Source organism: Bombyx mori, chromosome 21 (assembly GCF_030269925.1).
Source record: "Bombyx mori chromosome 21, ASM3026992v2".
Classification (NCBI taxonomy): domain Eukaryota; kingdom Metazoa; phylum Arthropoda; class Insecta; order Lepidoptera; family Bombycidae; genus Bombyx; species Bombyx mori.
Window position 1 is genome coordinate 1,493,963 of NC_085127.1, and position 15,079 is coordinate 1,509,041.

The following is a 15,079-nucleotide window of genomic DNA, read 5'->3' on the forward strand; positions in this document are numbered from 1 at the left end:
AATAAACCGTAAAATTTGTTTTAAATTAAGGTGAAGCTCATTGAAATTTACAATATCTGTTGCCGCGGCCTTATAAGAAGCGGTATCGAATAATGCCTGTGCTAAATACTGGAGGTGAGTTATTTTCGTAAGTATATATGTACTCTATATGTGCTCATAAACAATTTACGCGGAGAAGAATTTAGCGTCGTCCAATTAAAATGTTTATCTTTCCTTTAATTACATTTTTTTATTTCGTTAAAACCTGTTTTCCGTCCTATTTTGAGGAAATATTTTTTTTGAGTAAATAATTACGACGTAGCGCTGTTGAATTTGTATTTTTTTTTATTTATTGCTTAGATGAGTGAACGAGCTCACAGCCCACCTGGTGTTAAATGGTTACTGGAGCCCATGGACATCTACAACGTAAATGCGCCACCCACCTTGAGATATAAGTTCTAAGATCTCAGTATAGTTACAACGGCTGCCCCACCCTTCAAACCGAAACGCATTACTGCTTCACGGCAGAAATAGGCGGGACGGTGGTACCTACCCGCGCGGACTCACAAGAGGTCCTACCACCAGTAAGTAAATATATAAATAAAAAAGTTTATAAATTACTAAATGCTGTCTTCCGTGACTATCGCTCGTACTTTTGAGGTTAGATAAAACTGTTTTACAATATTGTCTTTGATTTTCGCGGATCTAAGATTTAATTAAAAATATTTTTACGGTTTAATCTAGCGTTTTTTTTTGTTGTCGTTGTATTTTTCCCGAAGTTGTAGAGCTCTTTGTAGTTTCCTTGGTGACACGGACGACGCTATGACGACAGTAAAAAGGCGGGAATAAACCGTAAAATTTGTTTTAAATTAAGGTGAAGCTCATTGAAATTTACAATATCTGTTGCCGCGGCCTTATAAGAAGCGGTATCGAATAATGCCTGTGCTAAATACTGGAGGTGAGTTATTTTCGTAAGTATATATGTACTCTATATGTGCTCATAAACAATTTACGCGGAGAAGAATTTAGCGTCGTCCAATTAAAATGTTTATCTTTCCTTTAATTACATTTTTTTATTTCGTTAAAACCTGTTTTCCGTCCTATTTTGAGGAAATATTTTTTTTGAGTAAATAATTACGACGTAGCGCTGTTGAATTTGTATTTTTTTTTATTTATTGCTTAGATGAGTGAACGAGCTCACAGCCCACCTGGTGTTAAGTGGTTACTGGAGCCCATAGACATCTACAACGTAAATGCGCCACCCACCTTGAGATATAAGTTCTAAGATCTCAGTATAGTTACAACGGCTGCCCCACCCTTCAAACCGAAACGCATTACTGCTTCACGGCAGAAATAGGCGGGACGGTGGTACCTACCCGCGCGGACTCACAAGAGGTCCTACCACCAGTAAGTAAATATATAAATAAAAAAGTTTATAAATTACTAAATGCTGTCTTCCGTGACTATCGCTCGTACTTTTGAGGTTAGATAAAACTGTTTTACAATATTGTCTTTGATTTTCGCGGATCTAAGATTTAATTAAAAATATTTTTACGGTTTAATCTAGCGTTTTTTTTTGTTGTCGTTGTATTTTTCCCGAAGTTGTAGAGCTCTTTGTAGTTTCCTTGGTGACACGGACGACGCTATGACGACAGTAAAAAGGCGGGAATAAACCGTAAAATTTGTTTTAAATTAAGGTGAAGCTCATTGAAATTTACAATATCTGTTGCCGCGGCCTTATAAGAAGCGGTATCGAATAATGCCTGTGCTAAATACTGGAGGTGAGTTATTTTCGTAAGTATATATGTACTCTATATGTGCTCATAAACAATTTACGCGGAGAAGAATTTAGCGTCGTCCAATTAAAATGTTTATCTTTCCTTTAATTACATTTTTTTATTTCGTTAAAACCTGTTTTCCGTCCTATTTTGAGGAAATATTTTTTTTGAGTAAATAATTACGACGTAGCGCTGTTGAATTTGTATTTTTTTTTATTTATTGCTTAGATGAGTGAACGAGCTCACAGCCCACCTGGTGTTAAGTGGTTACTGGAGCCCATAGACATCCACAACGTAAATGCGCCACCACCTTGAGATATAAGTTCTAAGGTCTCACGTATAGTTACAACGGCTGCCGCACCCTTTAAACCGAAACGCATTACTTCTTCACGGCAGAAATAGGCAAGGCGGTGCAGCGGTGGTACCCACCCGCGCGGACTCAGAAGAGGTCCTACCACCAGTAATTACGGAAATTATAATTTTGCAGGTTTCATGTTTATTACACGATGTTATTCCTTCACCGTGGAAATCAATCGTGAACATTTGTTGAGTACGTATTTCATTAGAAAAATTGGTACCCGCCTGAGATTCGAACACGGGTGCATCGCTCAACACGAATGCACCGGACGTCTTATCCGTTAGGCCACGATGACTTCAAAATAAATAAACGCAATGGAAATAATTTTTTTGCCCTTGTAGGCAGATGATCATACGGCCCATCTGATGGTGAGTGGTTACCGTCGCCTATGCACTTCAGCAATGCCAGGGGCAGAGGCCTTGCCTAAATCATTTACCTATTTAATCGACTTAAACTACTTAGCACCAAGTGGTTCGTGTGCTTGTCTCCCAACAACACCAATAAAAAAGGTATGACGACTACTAAGTGACTAAAGTAAATCTTAGGTATTTTTTTAATATTGAACGTAACTTCGGAATTACATCTATGAATTCACATACTGAGGCCACGAGAGTGTGTAAGAAAGGCTCCCCCTCTTCAGTGATCGGTGACGCTTGGCGTGTTTATAGCTACTAATGGTCCCCCAGTAGTCGAAATTCGACTATAATTACTATTTTAAACTATAACTTTGAACATTATTATGGTTCTATTGTCAAAGACTTACTACCTCAATATTCACAGATGTCGCCAAGACTACACTATAGACAAATAATATTAAAGACAAACCAACTAATCTATTCTCAATTTGACCACAGAAACGAAACAATAAACAAAACAGTATATATAAAATATGTGGGTGTGTGTGTGTCAAATACATAGTAGTGTGTGTAATGTTTTTTCATTGATTTAATGTATTTTTTATGCACAATTGAAAAAAGATGTTAGCATGGTGCACTTCTTCTCTATATTCTCTATAAATGTGCGAAATTTCATACTCCTCCGTCCTCCTCCGTAAAAAGGGGTACAAAGTTTTTGCTTCACGTACCTATTAATTTATAGCTATGGCATTAAAATTTCGTCTGACAGTTAAGAAATATCGCAACTTATCTGTCACGGGTGACAGATCTAAGGTTGATCTATCAGCTTTTTTTATTACAATCCTATGTTACAATCACGTCCAATTAACTTCAGAATTTCGAGGCGAACAATGCAACGCGTTATAGATTGACTCACTTTATCAAACCACTATTTGGTTTGTGATGAGCTAAGAAAAAAATTGCTTTATATTTATGTTATAAAATAAATACTTACTGTTATGTGGGTTTATTTCTTTTTTATTATTATTTTATTTGTTTATTTATTTATTATGCTAAGTCACTTATATTATTTGTACTGATGGTAGGACCTCTTGTGAGTCCGCGCGGGTAGGTACCACCACCCCGCCTATTTCTGCGCGGTCAGCAGTAATGCGTTTCGGTTTGAAGGGTGGGGCAGCCGTTGTAACTATACTGAGACCTTAGAACTTATATCCCAAGATGGGTGGCGCATTTACATTGTAGATGTCTATGGGCTCCAGTAACCGCTTAACACCAGGTGGGCTGTGAGCTCGTCCACCCATCTAAGCCATAAAAAAAGATTCATAGATTCATTCATAGCGGTAGGCAGCGGCTTGGCTCTGCCCCTGGCATTGCTGAAGTCCATGGGCGACGGTAACCACTCACCATCAGGTGGGCCGTATGCTCGTCTGCCTACAAGGGCAATAAAAAAAAAAAAAAAAAAAAAATTCAGCAGTGGATAGTGGACAAAGTAAGATGATGATGATTATTATATAGTTATGTTTTATATATTAACTAGACGTATAATATAAATTATGCATGTGAAAGACAAACTTGAAATGGCTCAACCGATTGGAATGAATTTCCCAAATATAATTTATAACCTGAATTAACACGTAGAATATTTTTTATCGTAAATGGCACGACCCGGGAAATGCCGAGTGAATCTTTTGTAGTCATTACGACAGTGTGTTGGCTTAACGTATCAAGCTATGTGTACGCAGCAGAAAGACCGAATTTATAAATAACATGCTAAGACATAAAAATCATAACATAAAGAAAGTAATTAAAATGAGAACTAATAATTAATGGTAATGAAATTTTACTTTCCTCGCGTTTTGGGAGTGATTACACGAAAGTGAAAACTATATAGTAATTTGGGATCAACAGACCGACAAGAATTCTCTTTTACTAATTATTATATTCTAACAAGTATCCGTAATAATAACAAGTATAAATAAATTATTTGATTAATATTACTAAAGTGTTTTGACTGTTTTAAGGGCCCGTTTTGTCTAATACGGCTAAGAATTAGAATTTTTTATTGTATAATGGGATGAACGATCTCACGGCCCGGCAATCAATTACCGGAGTCCTTAGACATTATCTTAAAACTTAAAGTCTATTTTTCAATACAGTAATTACGGAAATTATAGGTATTGCCGGTTTCAGTTTTATTACACGATGCTATTCCTTCATCGTGGAAATCAGTCGTAAAAATGATATTAAGTACGTTTTTAATTAGAAAAATTAGTATCTGTCTGTGGAATTTGAACATACACCGGACGTCATATCTTTTAGGCCGATACAATAAAAGTACATATATGAAGTCTCATAACCTTAAAGTTATTACTACGGATCTCCTGTAATCTGAGCCAATGTGGAAATAGCATCATGTTGCCCATTTCTGCCGCGAATAATCCGACGTTTCGGTTCCGAAAGACGGAAGTGACATTTTATAATACTATTGAAACTTCGACCTTATTATTTCAAGGTGGGCATTGACATTGCGATACCTATTGCGATTCCGATAAACACTACGCATCTAATGGGTTGTAAAATAGTTCACCCATATATGAAATAAAATAAATAATAGTTTAAAAAAACTAACAAAGTACGCTTTTATAGAAAATCCAACTAAAACACAGAAAATAAATTTTAATAAATTTGAATTAAAAGTAGTGTAAGAAAAAATTATCTTATTGTAAAAAACGCATGGGGTGCTTTTCAGGATATTATCAAAAAAGCCCTTCTACTCATTTCTGTTCATAAAATATTTATAACTACTGATATCATGCACTCCTTACTTTTTTTTTTACACTATTTTTAGTTCAAATTTACTAAAATTTATTTTCTATTTTTTAGTTGGATTTTCTATAAAATCGTATTTTGTTAGTTTTTTTAAACTATTATTTATTTTTAATTTTTTAGTTGAATTTAAATTTTTTCAATTTTTTTTAAATATTTTTTAAATATTGAATTGTCATCGTTCCTTAATAAGTATACCAAATTTCGAGTTAATCCGACATTTTGAAGGGGGTCAAAATAATGTTCAAAGATTCCGTTACATACATACATAGGTACGCCTGAAGCTAATAAAAGCGTATTAAAAATGAAGCCTGCTCTGTCCTGATCAAAGACATCGGCAATGACAACGAGATAATGCGAATTTATTTCGAAGGCATAAAGCCAAACAATTCTGGATTTTGCTATTAACAACTGAAGAAAGATTACGCCTTAAAGCCGTCGTCAGCCTCAATTATGACCTTACCGAGCATCGAGACAATTTCCTTTAAATAGAATTCAAGGCCGAATGTTCTGGATTCGTAACAGCCAGCAACTAACCAACAAAGACTCATTGGCTCTTGCGCAATCCGACAATTCGTCGCTTCCTTATTAAGTTAAACGGTGCGCCTACTTTGCAGACGTAACTTTCCCTTTAAATTTGCTATCGATCCCGTAACAACAAGTAAATTATGAAATTATTATATTAGCAGGCCGGCATATAAGGCTTTCGGAGTAACATTTTTTTTTATTAATGCTTAGGTAGGTGGACGAGCTCACAGCCCACCTGGTGTTAAGTGGTTACTAGAGCCCATAGACAACTACAACGTAAATGCCGCCACCCACCTTGAGATATAAGTTCTAAGGTCTCAGTATAGTTACAACGGCTGCCCCACCCTTCAAACCGAAACGGATTACAGCTTCACGGCAGAAATAGGCAGGGCGGTGGTACCTACCCGTGCGAACTCGCAAGAGGTCCTACCACCAGTAAATTCCTGATATTTTAGTTGACATTTCGTGTTATGTCTGGACATACGTGCAACTTTCCGGACCATTTTTGTTAGTTCGTGTTCAGATATTTGCCAGTGACGATTGGCGTGCTTAATAACTATGTCATTAAAATTTCGTCTGACAGTAAAAAACTTACGACACCATTTTCTTTCACTATTACAAAAGATAAATTACTACAACGAACGCGTTTCACAATAAGGCTAAGACATTATGAGCGATATAGATATTATAATGAACCATAAAATTACGAATTTGGTAAGAGAATTACATTGTTGCTGTTGATACCTTACCAATGGTATCCTACTAAACTATGTCGCAATGCAATCGTGCAGCCCTGTTTGAAAGATGGGATAGGCATCTATACTAATATTATAAAGCTGAAGAGTTTGTTTGTTTGAACGCGCTAATCTCAGGAGCTACTGGTCCGATTTGAAAAATTATTTCAGTGTTAGATAGCCCATTTATGGAGGAAGGCTATAGGCTATAATATAACATCACGGTAAGACCAATAAAAGTGGAGCACTAATAGCTCCTTAACATTCTATAATTCAAAAATATTTTCACTTTCTACATAAATGAAGTGGGGGGTAAAATTTTGCGTTATGCCAAAGTACCTATTCCACGCGGACGGAATTGCGGGAAAAGCTAGTAGACAATAAAATTGGGGCTTTGAACCACCATGTCTATTTTTCTTTTGCCTGCCAGTAACTTCGATATGCTATTCTGGTTTCGGCGAATGTGTAGGCGAGCTAACGGGGCTTAGTCTGAAAGAATTTGCAAACACAAGTCCTGGCAAGTGCAGTGCTTCGGTGGTTCTACCATCGGATCGGAATCGCGATCCAGTGAGGTGATCCAACTAAGGCTCTCAAGTGGAGACCGCACAGCGGAAGATGTAACGTGGGACGCCCCCTGGCTAGGTGGTGCGAAGACCTCCAACCGGTGGCCGGCAATAAGTGGTTGAGGAGAGCCGTAGACCGGACTCAGTGGTGTGGATTGGGAGAGGCCTATGTCCAGCAGTGGACGACTGTGGACTAATGTTGATGATGATGAGGTGATCCGACGATAGGCTCAGTGGACTTTATCTATAACTCTAGTAACTGTATCCGTTTAGCACTAAACGGCACTCGCGAACACGCTTCGTCAAACGTACGACGTCAAAAAGAATGAATATTGAGAAATATTTTCTAGACTACTGAAAAAAGTGAATTACGCAAATCATTTGTGTAGTCATCAATAACAACGCTGCTGGAGTTCAATTCAAAACGGATTATCATAGTGACCACGATTCGGGTCAAGTCACAAAACCTCACAAACATTACGAAACTAGGCGAATATAGAATTACACTTTAATAATGAGTTTACACACAAACATGTCATTCGGCAATCATTATTATGTTCCGTGTCGCGTTGTTGTAAGAGAACGCGACATTAGTTCTGGTGTTTTGCTGGTTTTTTTTATTCCATATATATTTTATTTATCCATTTATTACACTTCATTTATCTAATTGGACGGACTCAATGCCTAAGACAATCTCTTCCGGTCAACCAAAAATAATAGAGTAGAGCAGAGTAAATATTAATAGGTGCATCGAAATATAAATTAAAGACGAAATATAATTATACTATAAAAATACCTATAATTTTTAAACCATTTCCAAGATAAATAAAAAAATGATCAGGTTTTTTTATAGCTTTATAGTAATTAATAGCTTTGCATGATGAGCAAGCATCGACTTAAATAATTTCTGAAACAATTCCACATATCATCCAGTTCTATCCAATGAAGTGGAAGAAGTATGGAACGACAGGGCTGAAAGGGCCCTGAAGTTTTTGGTGCTCACTTCCACAACTGACCCCGTATCTCAAGTGTACACAATATCCCATACGTCACTTTTTTTATTGCCCATTTAGGTAGGCGAGCATATGGCCCGCCTGATGGTGAGTTGTTACCGTCGCCCATGGACTTCAGCAATGCCTGAGGCAAAGCCAAGCCGCTGCCTACCACCTACTTATCGTAAAGCCTCACGCTAAACTACAAATAACAGAGAGTTGTCTTCCATACATACGCTGTCCAAAATGCTTGAAGTCAGACGATCGCATCTATCCATCCACATTTGAATTCCAATAAAAGCTATTACCAATATATTAATACTAATAGTCTCCCGGTAGACGAAATTCGAATATAATTAATTGAAATTATAAGTTTGAATATTATTATGGTTCTATTGTAAAAGACTATTAAACTTCAATAATTACTGATTTCGCCAAGACTACACTATAGACAAATAATATTAGAGACAAACAAAAATAACCAATTTGACTACAGACTTTAAACAATAACAAAAGTTTGACAATAAACACAGAGTATAAGTGTGTGCGTGTTTATGTGTTGTGTAAAAATATATGGTAGTGTGTGTAATAATTTTTATCGATTTAATGTATTTTTATGCACAATATTAAAAAAAAATTATCATTCTGGACTCCTTCTCTATATTCTCTATAAGAATGGGAAATTTCATACTTCTCCGTCCGCGCAATTTTTGTAAAAAGGGGTACAAAGTTTTTGCTTCACGTATTAATATATAGATAAATACCGAGCTCTCTAGACGAACGTTTTTTTTAGTTTAGATGTTTGGACGAGCTCACACCCCACCTGATGCTAAGTGGTTTTTTTTTTTTTTTTTTTATTGCTTAGATGGGTGGACGAGCTCACAGCCCACCTGGTGTTAAGTGGTTACCGGAGTCCATAGACATCTACAACGTAAATGCCGCCACCCACCCCGAGATATGAGTTCTAAAGTCTCAGCATAGCTATAACGGCCGCCCCACCCTTCAAGCCGAAACGCATTACTACTGAGAGGTCTGTGCATTATCAGAGAGCGGGGTCGCGGAGTTGACTCAAAGTGCACAGCCGTCCGACCTTCCATTCGCTTGATTTGTATGTTTTATATATACATAACTGTATACATTTAACGTTATGTTACGTTTTACTGATGGTAGGACGATTGTGAGTCCGCACGGGTAGGTACCACCGCCTCGCCTATTTCTGCCATGAAGCTGTAATGCGTTTCGGTTTGAAGGGTGGGGCAGCCGTTGTAACTATACTTGAGACCTTAGAACTTGTATCTAAAGGTGTGCGGCGCATTTATTTTGTAGATGGGTTCCGGTAACCACTTAACACCAGGCGGGCTGTGAGCTCGTCCACACATCTAGGCAAGAAAAAAAAAAAAAAAAAATTTATTCAGATTGGATCTATCAAAATGTTCAAAGCTTAAAGCACAGACGAAAGCTTAAATGTTATTGTGTTTAACCGAATGACAACAATAGAAGCTGTATTTACCGTACAAATAATAACAATTAATAGATTAAAACTAATAATACCTACTAGCACTTATTAGAGTAATTATCTTTTAATAACTGTTGCATTATATCATATCGAAGCTATCTGTGAATAGCACGCAATTAAATTAATTGAAATAACTTATTATCTTTCTTTATTGCCTTTCTTTATATTTGAGGATCTAAGAAGCCGGTCTCGGAACCAAATTGTAAATAATATACTACTAACTTACATAAATAGAACAAATTCCTTTTAGTAAGATTTAATTTGCAATAGCAAACATGGATGATCGAGTTCACGACCCAACTGGTTTTAAATGATTACGGGAGCTTATAGACATGACAACGTTGGCGCCATCATGAGATATGATGTGAAAGAAATGCTTGTGCAACTATAATTACAAATATAAAACATAACGCGATATACAATATCAGTACTGAATGATCGTGACTAGGAGTTTTTTTATTTATTGCTTAGATGGGTGGACGAGCTCACAGCCCACCTGGTGTCAAGTGGTTACTGTAACCCATAGACATCTACAACGTAAATGCGCCACCCACCTTGAGATATAAGTTCTAAAGTCTCAGTATAGTTACAACGGCTGCCCCGCCCTTCAAGCCGAAACGCATTACTGCTTCACGGCAGAAATAGGCAAGGTGGTGGTACCTACCGGTACGGACTCCCAAGAGACGCTCTACCACCAGTAATTACGCAAACTATAATTTTGTGTCTTCGATTTTTATTACACGATGTTATTCCTTCACCGTGGAAGTCAATCGTGAGAATTTATTAAGAACGTATTTCATTGGAGTGGTGGTACCTGCTTTTTAATGTGAAGCGACTTATACTTTTTTTCTGTGAAGTGACAGCCCTAAACGGTGATGAGCGCGGAGCGTGAGTTGCGGTCCAGCGGACAGCTTTACGCTTTCTCCGACCATTCCTCAGCGACCGTCACGAAGCGTGGACACTCCCGCCTTCACACGCACAATGAACAGGGGATTTACTTGTGTAACTCCCGAGAAAAAACACGTTATGACCCACGTTCTTACGGGTCCATCAGATCCAATAACTCTTGCATTAAGCGCCTTTAGCTCGAACACTAGGAGTCTAACACTAGGCGTCTCGCCTGCAAACCCACGGATGTTTCCTACATTATATATCTCGGGTATATAAGTGAATTTATAACCATTTTTTTTAAAGGTATTAATTTATTTATAATATTATACACCTACCTTTGTGAAAATCGGTGACATTCAAGAAACGCTCTGAAACAAAGAAAAAAGTCGGTTATTATTTTATTGGATAAGGTATGCGACCAGTTCAAAGTATAGGTGCATAGATAATAAATTTAAAAATATATATATAATCAATGGAATGATACGACGATACAATGATACGTGCAAATCTGTTTAAAGATTTAAAAAATATAGTATTATACACAGACGCTGTCTCCTTCTTTGGATAGTCGTGTAAAAACAAATTCACCGCACGAATATTATTATTAAAATTTCCTGAAAAATAAGTTTTAAAAAATGTATGCTTCTACATGGAGCCGAAAAAAAAAAATTCAAACATGAACTGATTACTGAACAAAAGATTCTAACAGATATTTTTCATATAGACAAGGTCGTGAACTAAAACAAGGTTCTTAAAGCCACCTCCCAAAATTTGGAACGATTTATTTTAGCTTCCCCTCGAAGCGGACCTGTCGGTAATCAGCTGACGCAAACACATAATTACTTTTCTTTTGAATAGTACAAACAGAATTCTAGTTGTTTTTTTTTATTGCCTTTGTAGGCAGACGAGGATACGGCCCACCTGATGGTGAGTGGTTACCGTCGCCCATGGACTTCAGCAATGCCAAGGGCAGAGCCAAGCCGCTGCCTACCGCAAATCTAGTCCGATATACAATTTGCCTCCAGTCAATATACCTTAGACAAATGGAAATATAATAATAGTCAAATGCATAAAATCTAGTTTTTAAGTAATTGACATGGTATAAAGCATTTCTAGGTTTTCATCTTTTGGGAATCGTCCCAATTTATAGGATCGGAGCTGCAAATCCTCTTTTTCTGTTCAGGCCTATCATACGCCATCTCTATATGCCCTTCTCTTGTCACGCAGTCCGTCCAAGTCTTTGAGGACCCTCCACCTCGCATTACTGTCTCCTATCATAGCGAGGGTATTTTTGTAAAAAGCACTTCCTGAGTATGTGGACTTTTTGGCGGGAACGCGAGGAGTAAAGTTGTGTGATTTGTTTTATTTTGTCAATTTAGTGTGTCTTCGGGTTTAAATGTGTGATAACGGTGGTTTATTAACTGTTTAATATCTGTGAAAGTGCACAAATGTGGAAAAATGAAACAAAGCCACTGGACGTAACTTCTCGGGATCCTCCAAAAAGTCCACTGAAAAAATCTCAGTAACAGACCACCATTTTACTGAGATTATATTTCATCCCATATCATCTCATCGCATCTCATTTAATTTCATCCCAGTTGATTAATGTCACAAATTAATTGTCTTCGTTTCATTTCATTTTACTCCATATTATCATTTTTCATAAAAATAAGAACATAAATTAAAATAAGACATGATTTAAAGGTCTTAGTTACCAGGTCATAAAATCTCTTTAATAATAATAACCTGAGTATGTTTTGAAAGTCATTGCACTGTTAATAATATAAGTAACATATTAGTTACTGTATTATTTAATTTGGACGCAAGTGATCCTAGAGTCAAACCAAAAAGTTTTATGCGACTTTTAGAATAAAAACTACAGTTTATTTACTTAAGTAAAGTAAAAATAATAGACCTAAGATTATTATTGAGCTCCTGAAAACCCGGTTTCTTGGTGATCAAATAATCATTGAGGTGAATTATTGAATTACAAAAGTAGTACAAAGAAAATGTTGTGAAAAATTGGAAATACCCTTCCGTGTAGAGGCGGGTCATCAAAAAGTGAATGACCTTTGTTTTCACACGACATGTCAACTATGTATCGTGTCTGCATTAGCCGTAATTTTGATCGCTCCAATGATACGGGGTATGCCTTAATTGCCGCCAATCATTCGGAATTTAATAATGATAAAAATACCTTTTAGAAACATTTCATGCTTAATTTTTTTTATTTCCTTTGTAGGCAGACGAGCATACGGCCCACCTGGTGGTTACCATCGCCCATGGACTTCAGCAATGCCAGGGGCAGAGCCAAGCCGCTGCCTACTGCTTAATACTCTCCACATGCCTCGTTTGAAGAAGAACAAATCATAGCGCTCGGGAAATACCGTGGAGGGGAGCTCATTCCATAGCCGGATGGTACGTGGCAAAAAAGACCGCACCCTCGATGACCACAACGGCTCCAGGTAGTACGGATGAACTCTACCCCGGTGGTGGGCGGTGCGATAGTAAAAAAGAGACGATGATATCATCTCGAACAATTCCTCAGAGCACAGAATTATTTGAAATTGTCCAATTGGTTCTAAAAATTAATTATGTTAACAGTACAAAATCGACCTTCAGACTACTGTTGTAGTATACCATACCAAAAATTGCAGTATCGAACAAAAACATATCTATAATTAAAACTATCATGTCAGCCACTTTCACGAAAACCGTAAAACATTCGAAAAATCCGAAATAATAAAATCGAAATAGTATAATTTTCTTAAAAGTTACTATATCTACAACTCACAGAATGCGGGCAAAATATTGTAATAAATATATCTATCTATATGTATAAAACTGAATTGCTGTTCGTTAGTCTCGCTAAAACTCGAACATGTGGTACCTACCCGCGCGGTATCACAATACACCCACCATTAGTCTCTAATAAAATTACATTAAAATAAATATTGTTTATCTATCTATTAGGCTGATTCAAACAAACTGATTAATTTTTTTTTTTTCGAAATCCTAATGGAAAAACTTTCGAAAAGGTGTCAAAAAACGCCTGTAAAAATTAGAGCTCTTAATATTAATATTAAGAGGTCGCGCATCGCAGATTTCTATTTCCCATTTAAATAACACGGAAAAAAAAATTTTTGAATTTCGGAATTTTGTAACTCTTAAACCGCTTTATGAACTGCCAAACCAAAAAGTACTTTTATAGAAAATTTGACGCTCTACAAAAAAGGTCTCCACAACGTTTTCGATAATCCTTCCTATTTCGAAGTTATTCGTGGTCAAAGTTATATTTACAAAAAAATACAGGTTTTTTTTTTTATAATATTATTAATCTTTTATTCAAAATTTTGCCTTTTAGTGGTCATCTCTTTCAATAATTGCTTCAATAAATAGTTTAGTTACATAAGATTACGTTAAATTAACTTGATGAGAAAATTAATAGCTAAATAACTCCAATTCGATTAGATTACAATATCCGAAGAAATGTGGAGATAAAGGCTTAAAACAATGAAATACAGTGTGAAGTAAAAACATAACATGTGACTTATTGGTTATGTCGGTAAAAAAGTGCTCTTCTCGCACATCATTTGTAAATAGGCTACAGTTGGTTATTTATTTTTTTATGAAAAGTAATGTCAGTTGAGTGTTACGATAAAAAGCGCCTAAACTAAAGTTTTTCTGACACAATTACTCATAAAAAAGACATAAAACACTCTTCTAATTATTAAATCACACTATGAAATAACAAAATTTTGGAAAAAAGATTAATAATATTATCAAAAAAAAAAAACCTGTAATTTTTTTGTACATATAACTTTGACCACGAATAACTTCGAAATGGGAAGGATTATCGAAAACGTTGTGGAGACCTTTTTTGTAGAGCGTCAAATTTCCTATAAAAGTACTTTTTGGTTTGGCAGTTCATAAAGCGGTTTAAGAGTTACAAAATTCCGAAATTCAAAAAATTTTTTTTTCCGTGTTATTTAAATAGGAAATAGAAATCTGCGATGCGCGACCTCTTAATATTAATATTAAGAGCTCTAATTTTTACAGGCGTTTTTTGACACCTTTTCGAAAGTTTTTCCATGAGGATTTCGAAAAAAAAAAATTAATCATTTTTTTTGAATCAGCCTACTATCTAACTAGTCATAAGTATTATCACACAGTAAAAACTTTTCTTTTAGAATGCTGGCCACAAAAAAGTTTATTGAATTCGAATTTCGACATGTTCATGAAAATAAAAATGTATACTTTTAGAATTTTACTCATTTTTAAATATGGAGTGGACGCTTAAAGAAGACCGTGTTGCAGTTATTGCGTTGCATCGTTGCGGTTACGCGGCAATTCAAATTTTTAACATACTGAAAAATTTGAATATAACCAAAAGATTCGTTTATCGTACCATCAAACGATACAATGAAGACTCTAGTGTAGATGACAGGTCAAGAAGTGGTCGCCCTCGGTCTGTTAGGACTCCAGCAGTGATAAAAGCTGTGAAGGCGCGAATTCAAAGAAATCCCAAACGTAAGCAGAAACTGTTGGCCCTTCAGAT

The 15,079-nt window shown here is 36.2% G+C and overlaps 1 protein-coding gene across 2 annotated transcripts in view; it reads right to left on the bottom strand.

The window, feature by feature from the left end:
- LOC101737535 (mucin-2) overlaps positions 1-15,079 on the bottom strand; it is a 95,289-nt gene that overhangs the window by 48,486 nt on the left and 31,724 nt on the right. For both annotated transcript variants that reach the window (XM_004925398.5, XM_021347508.3), the window contains exon 2: positions 10,857-10,889. The gene's annotated coding sequence lies outside the window, so the exon portion shown is untranslated. The remainder of the gene's footprint in view (positions 1-10,856; positions 10,890-15,079) is intronic.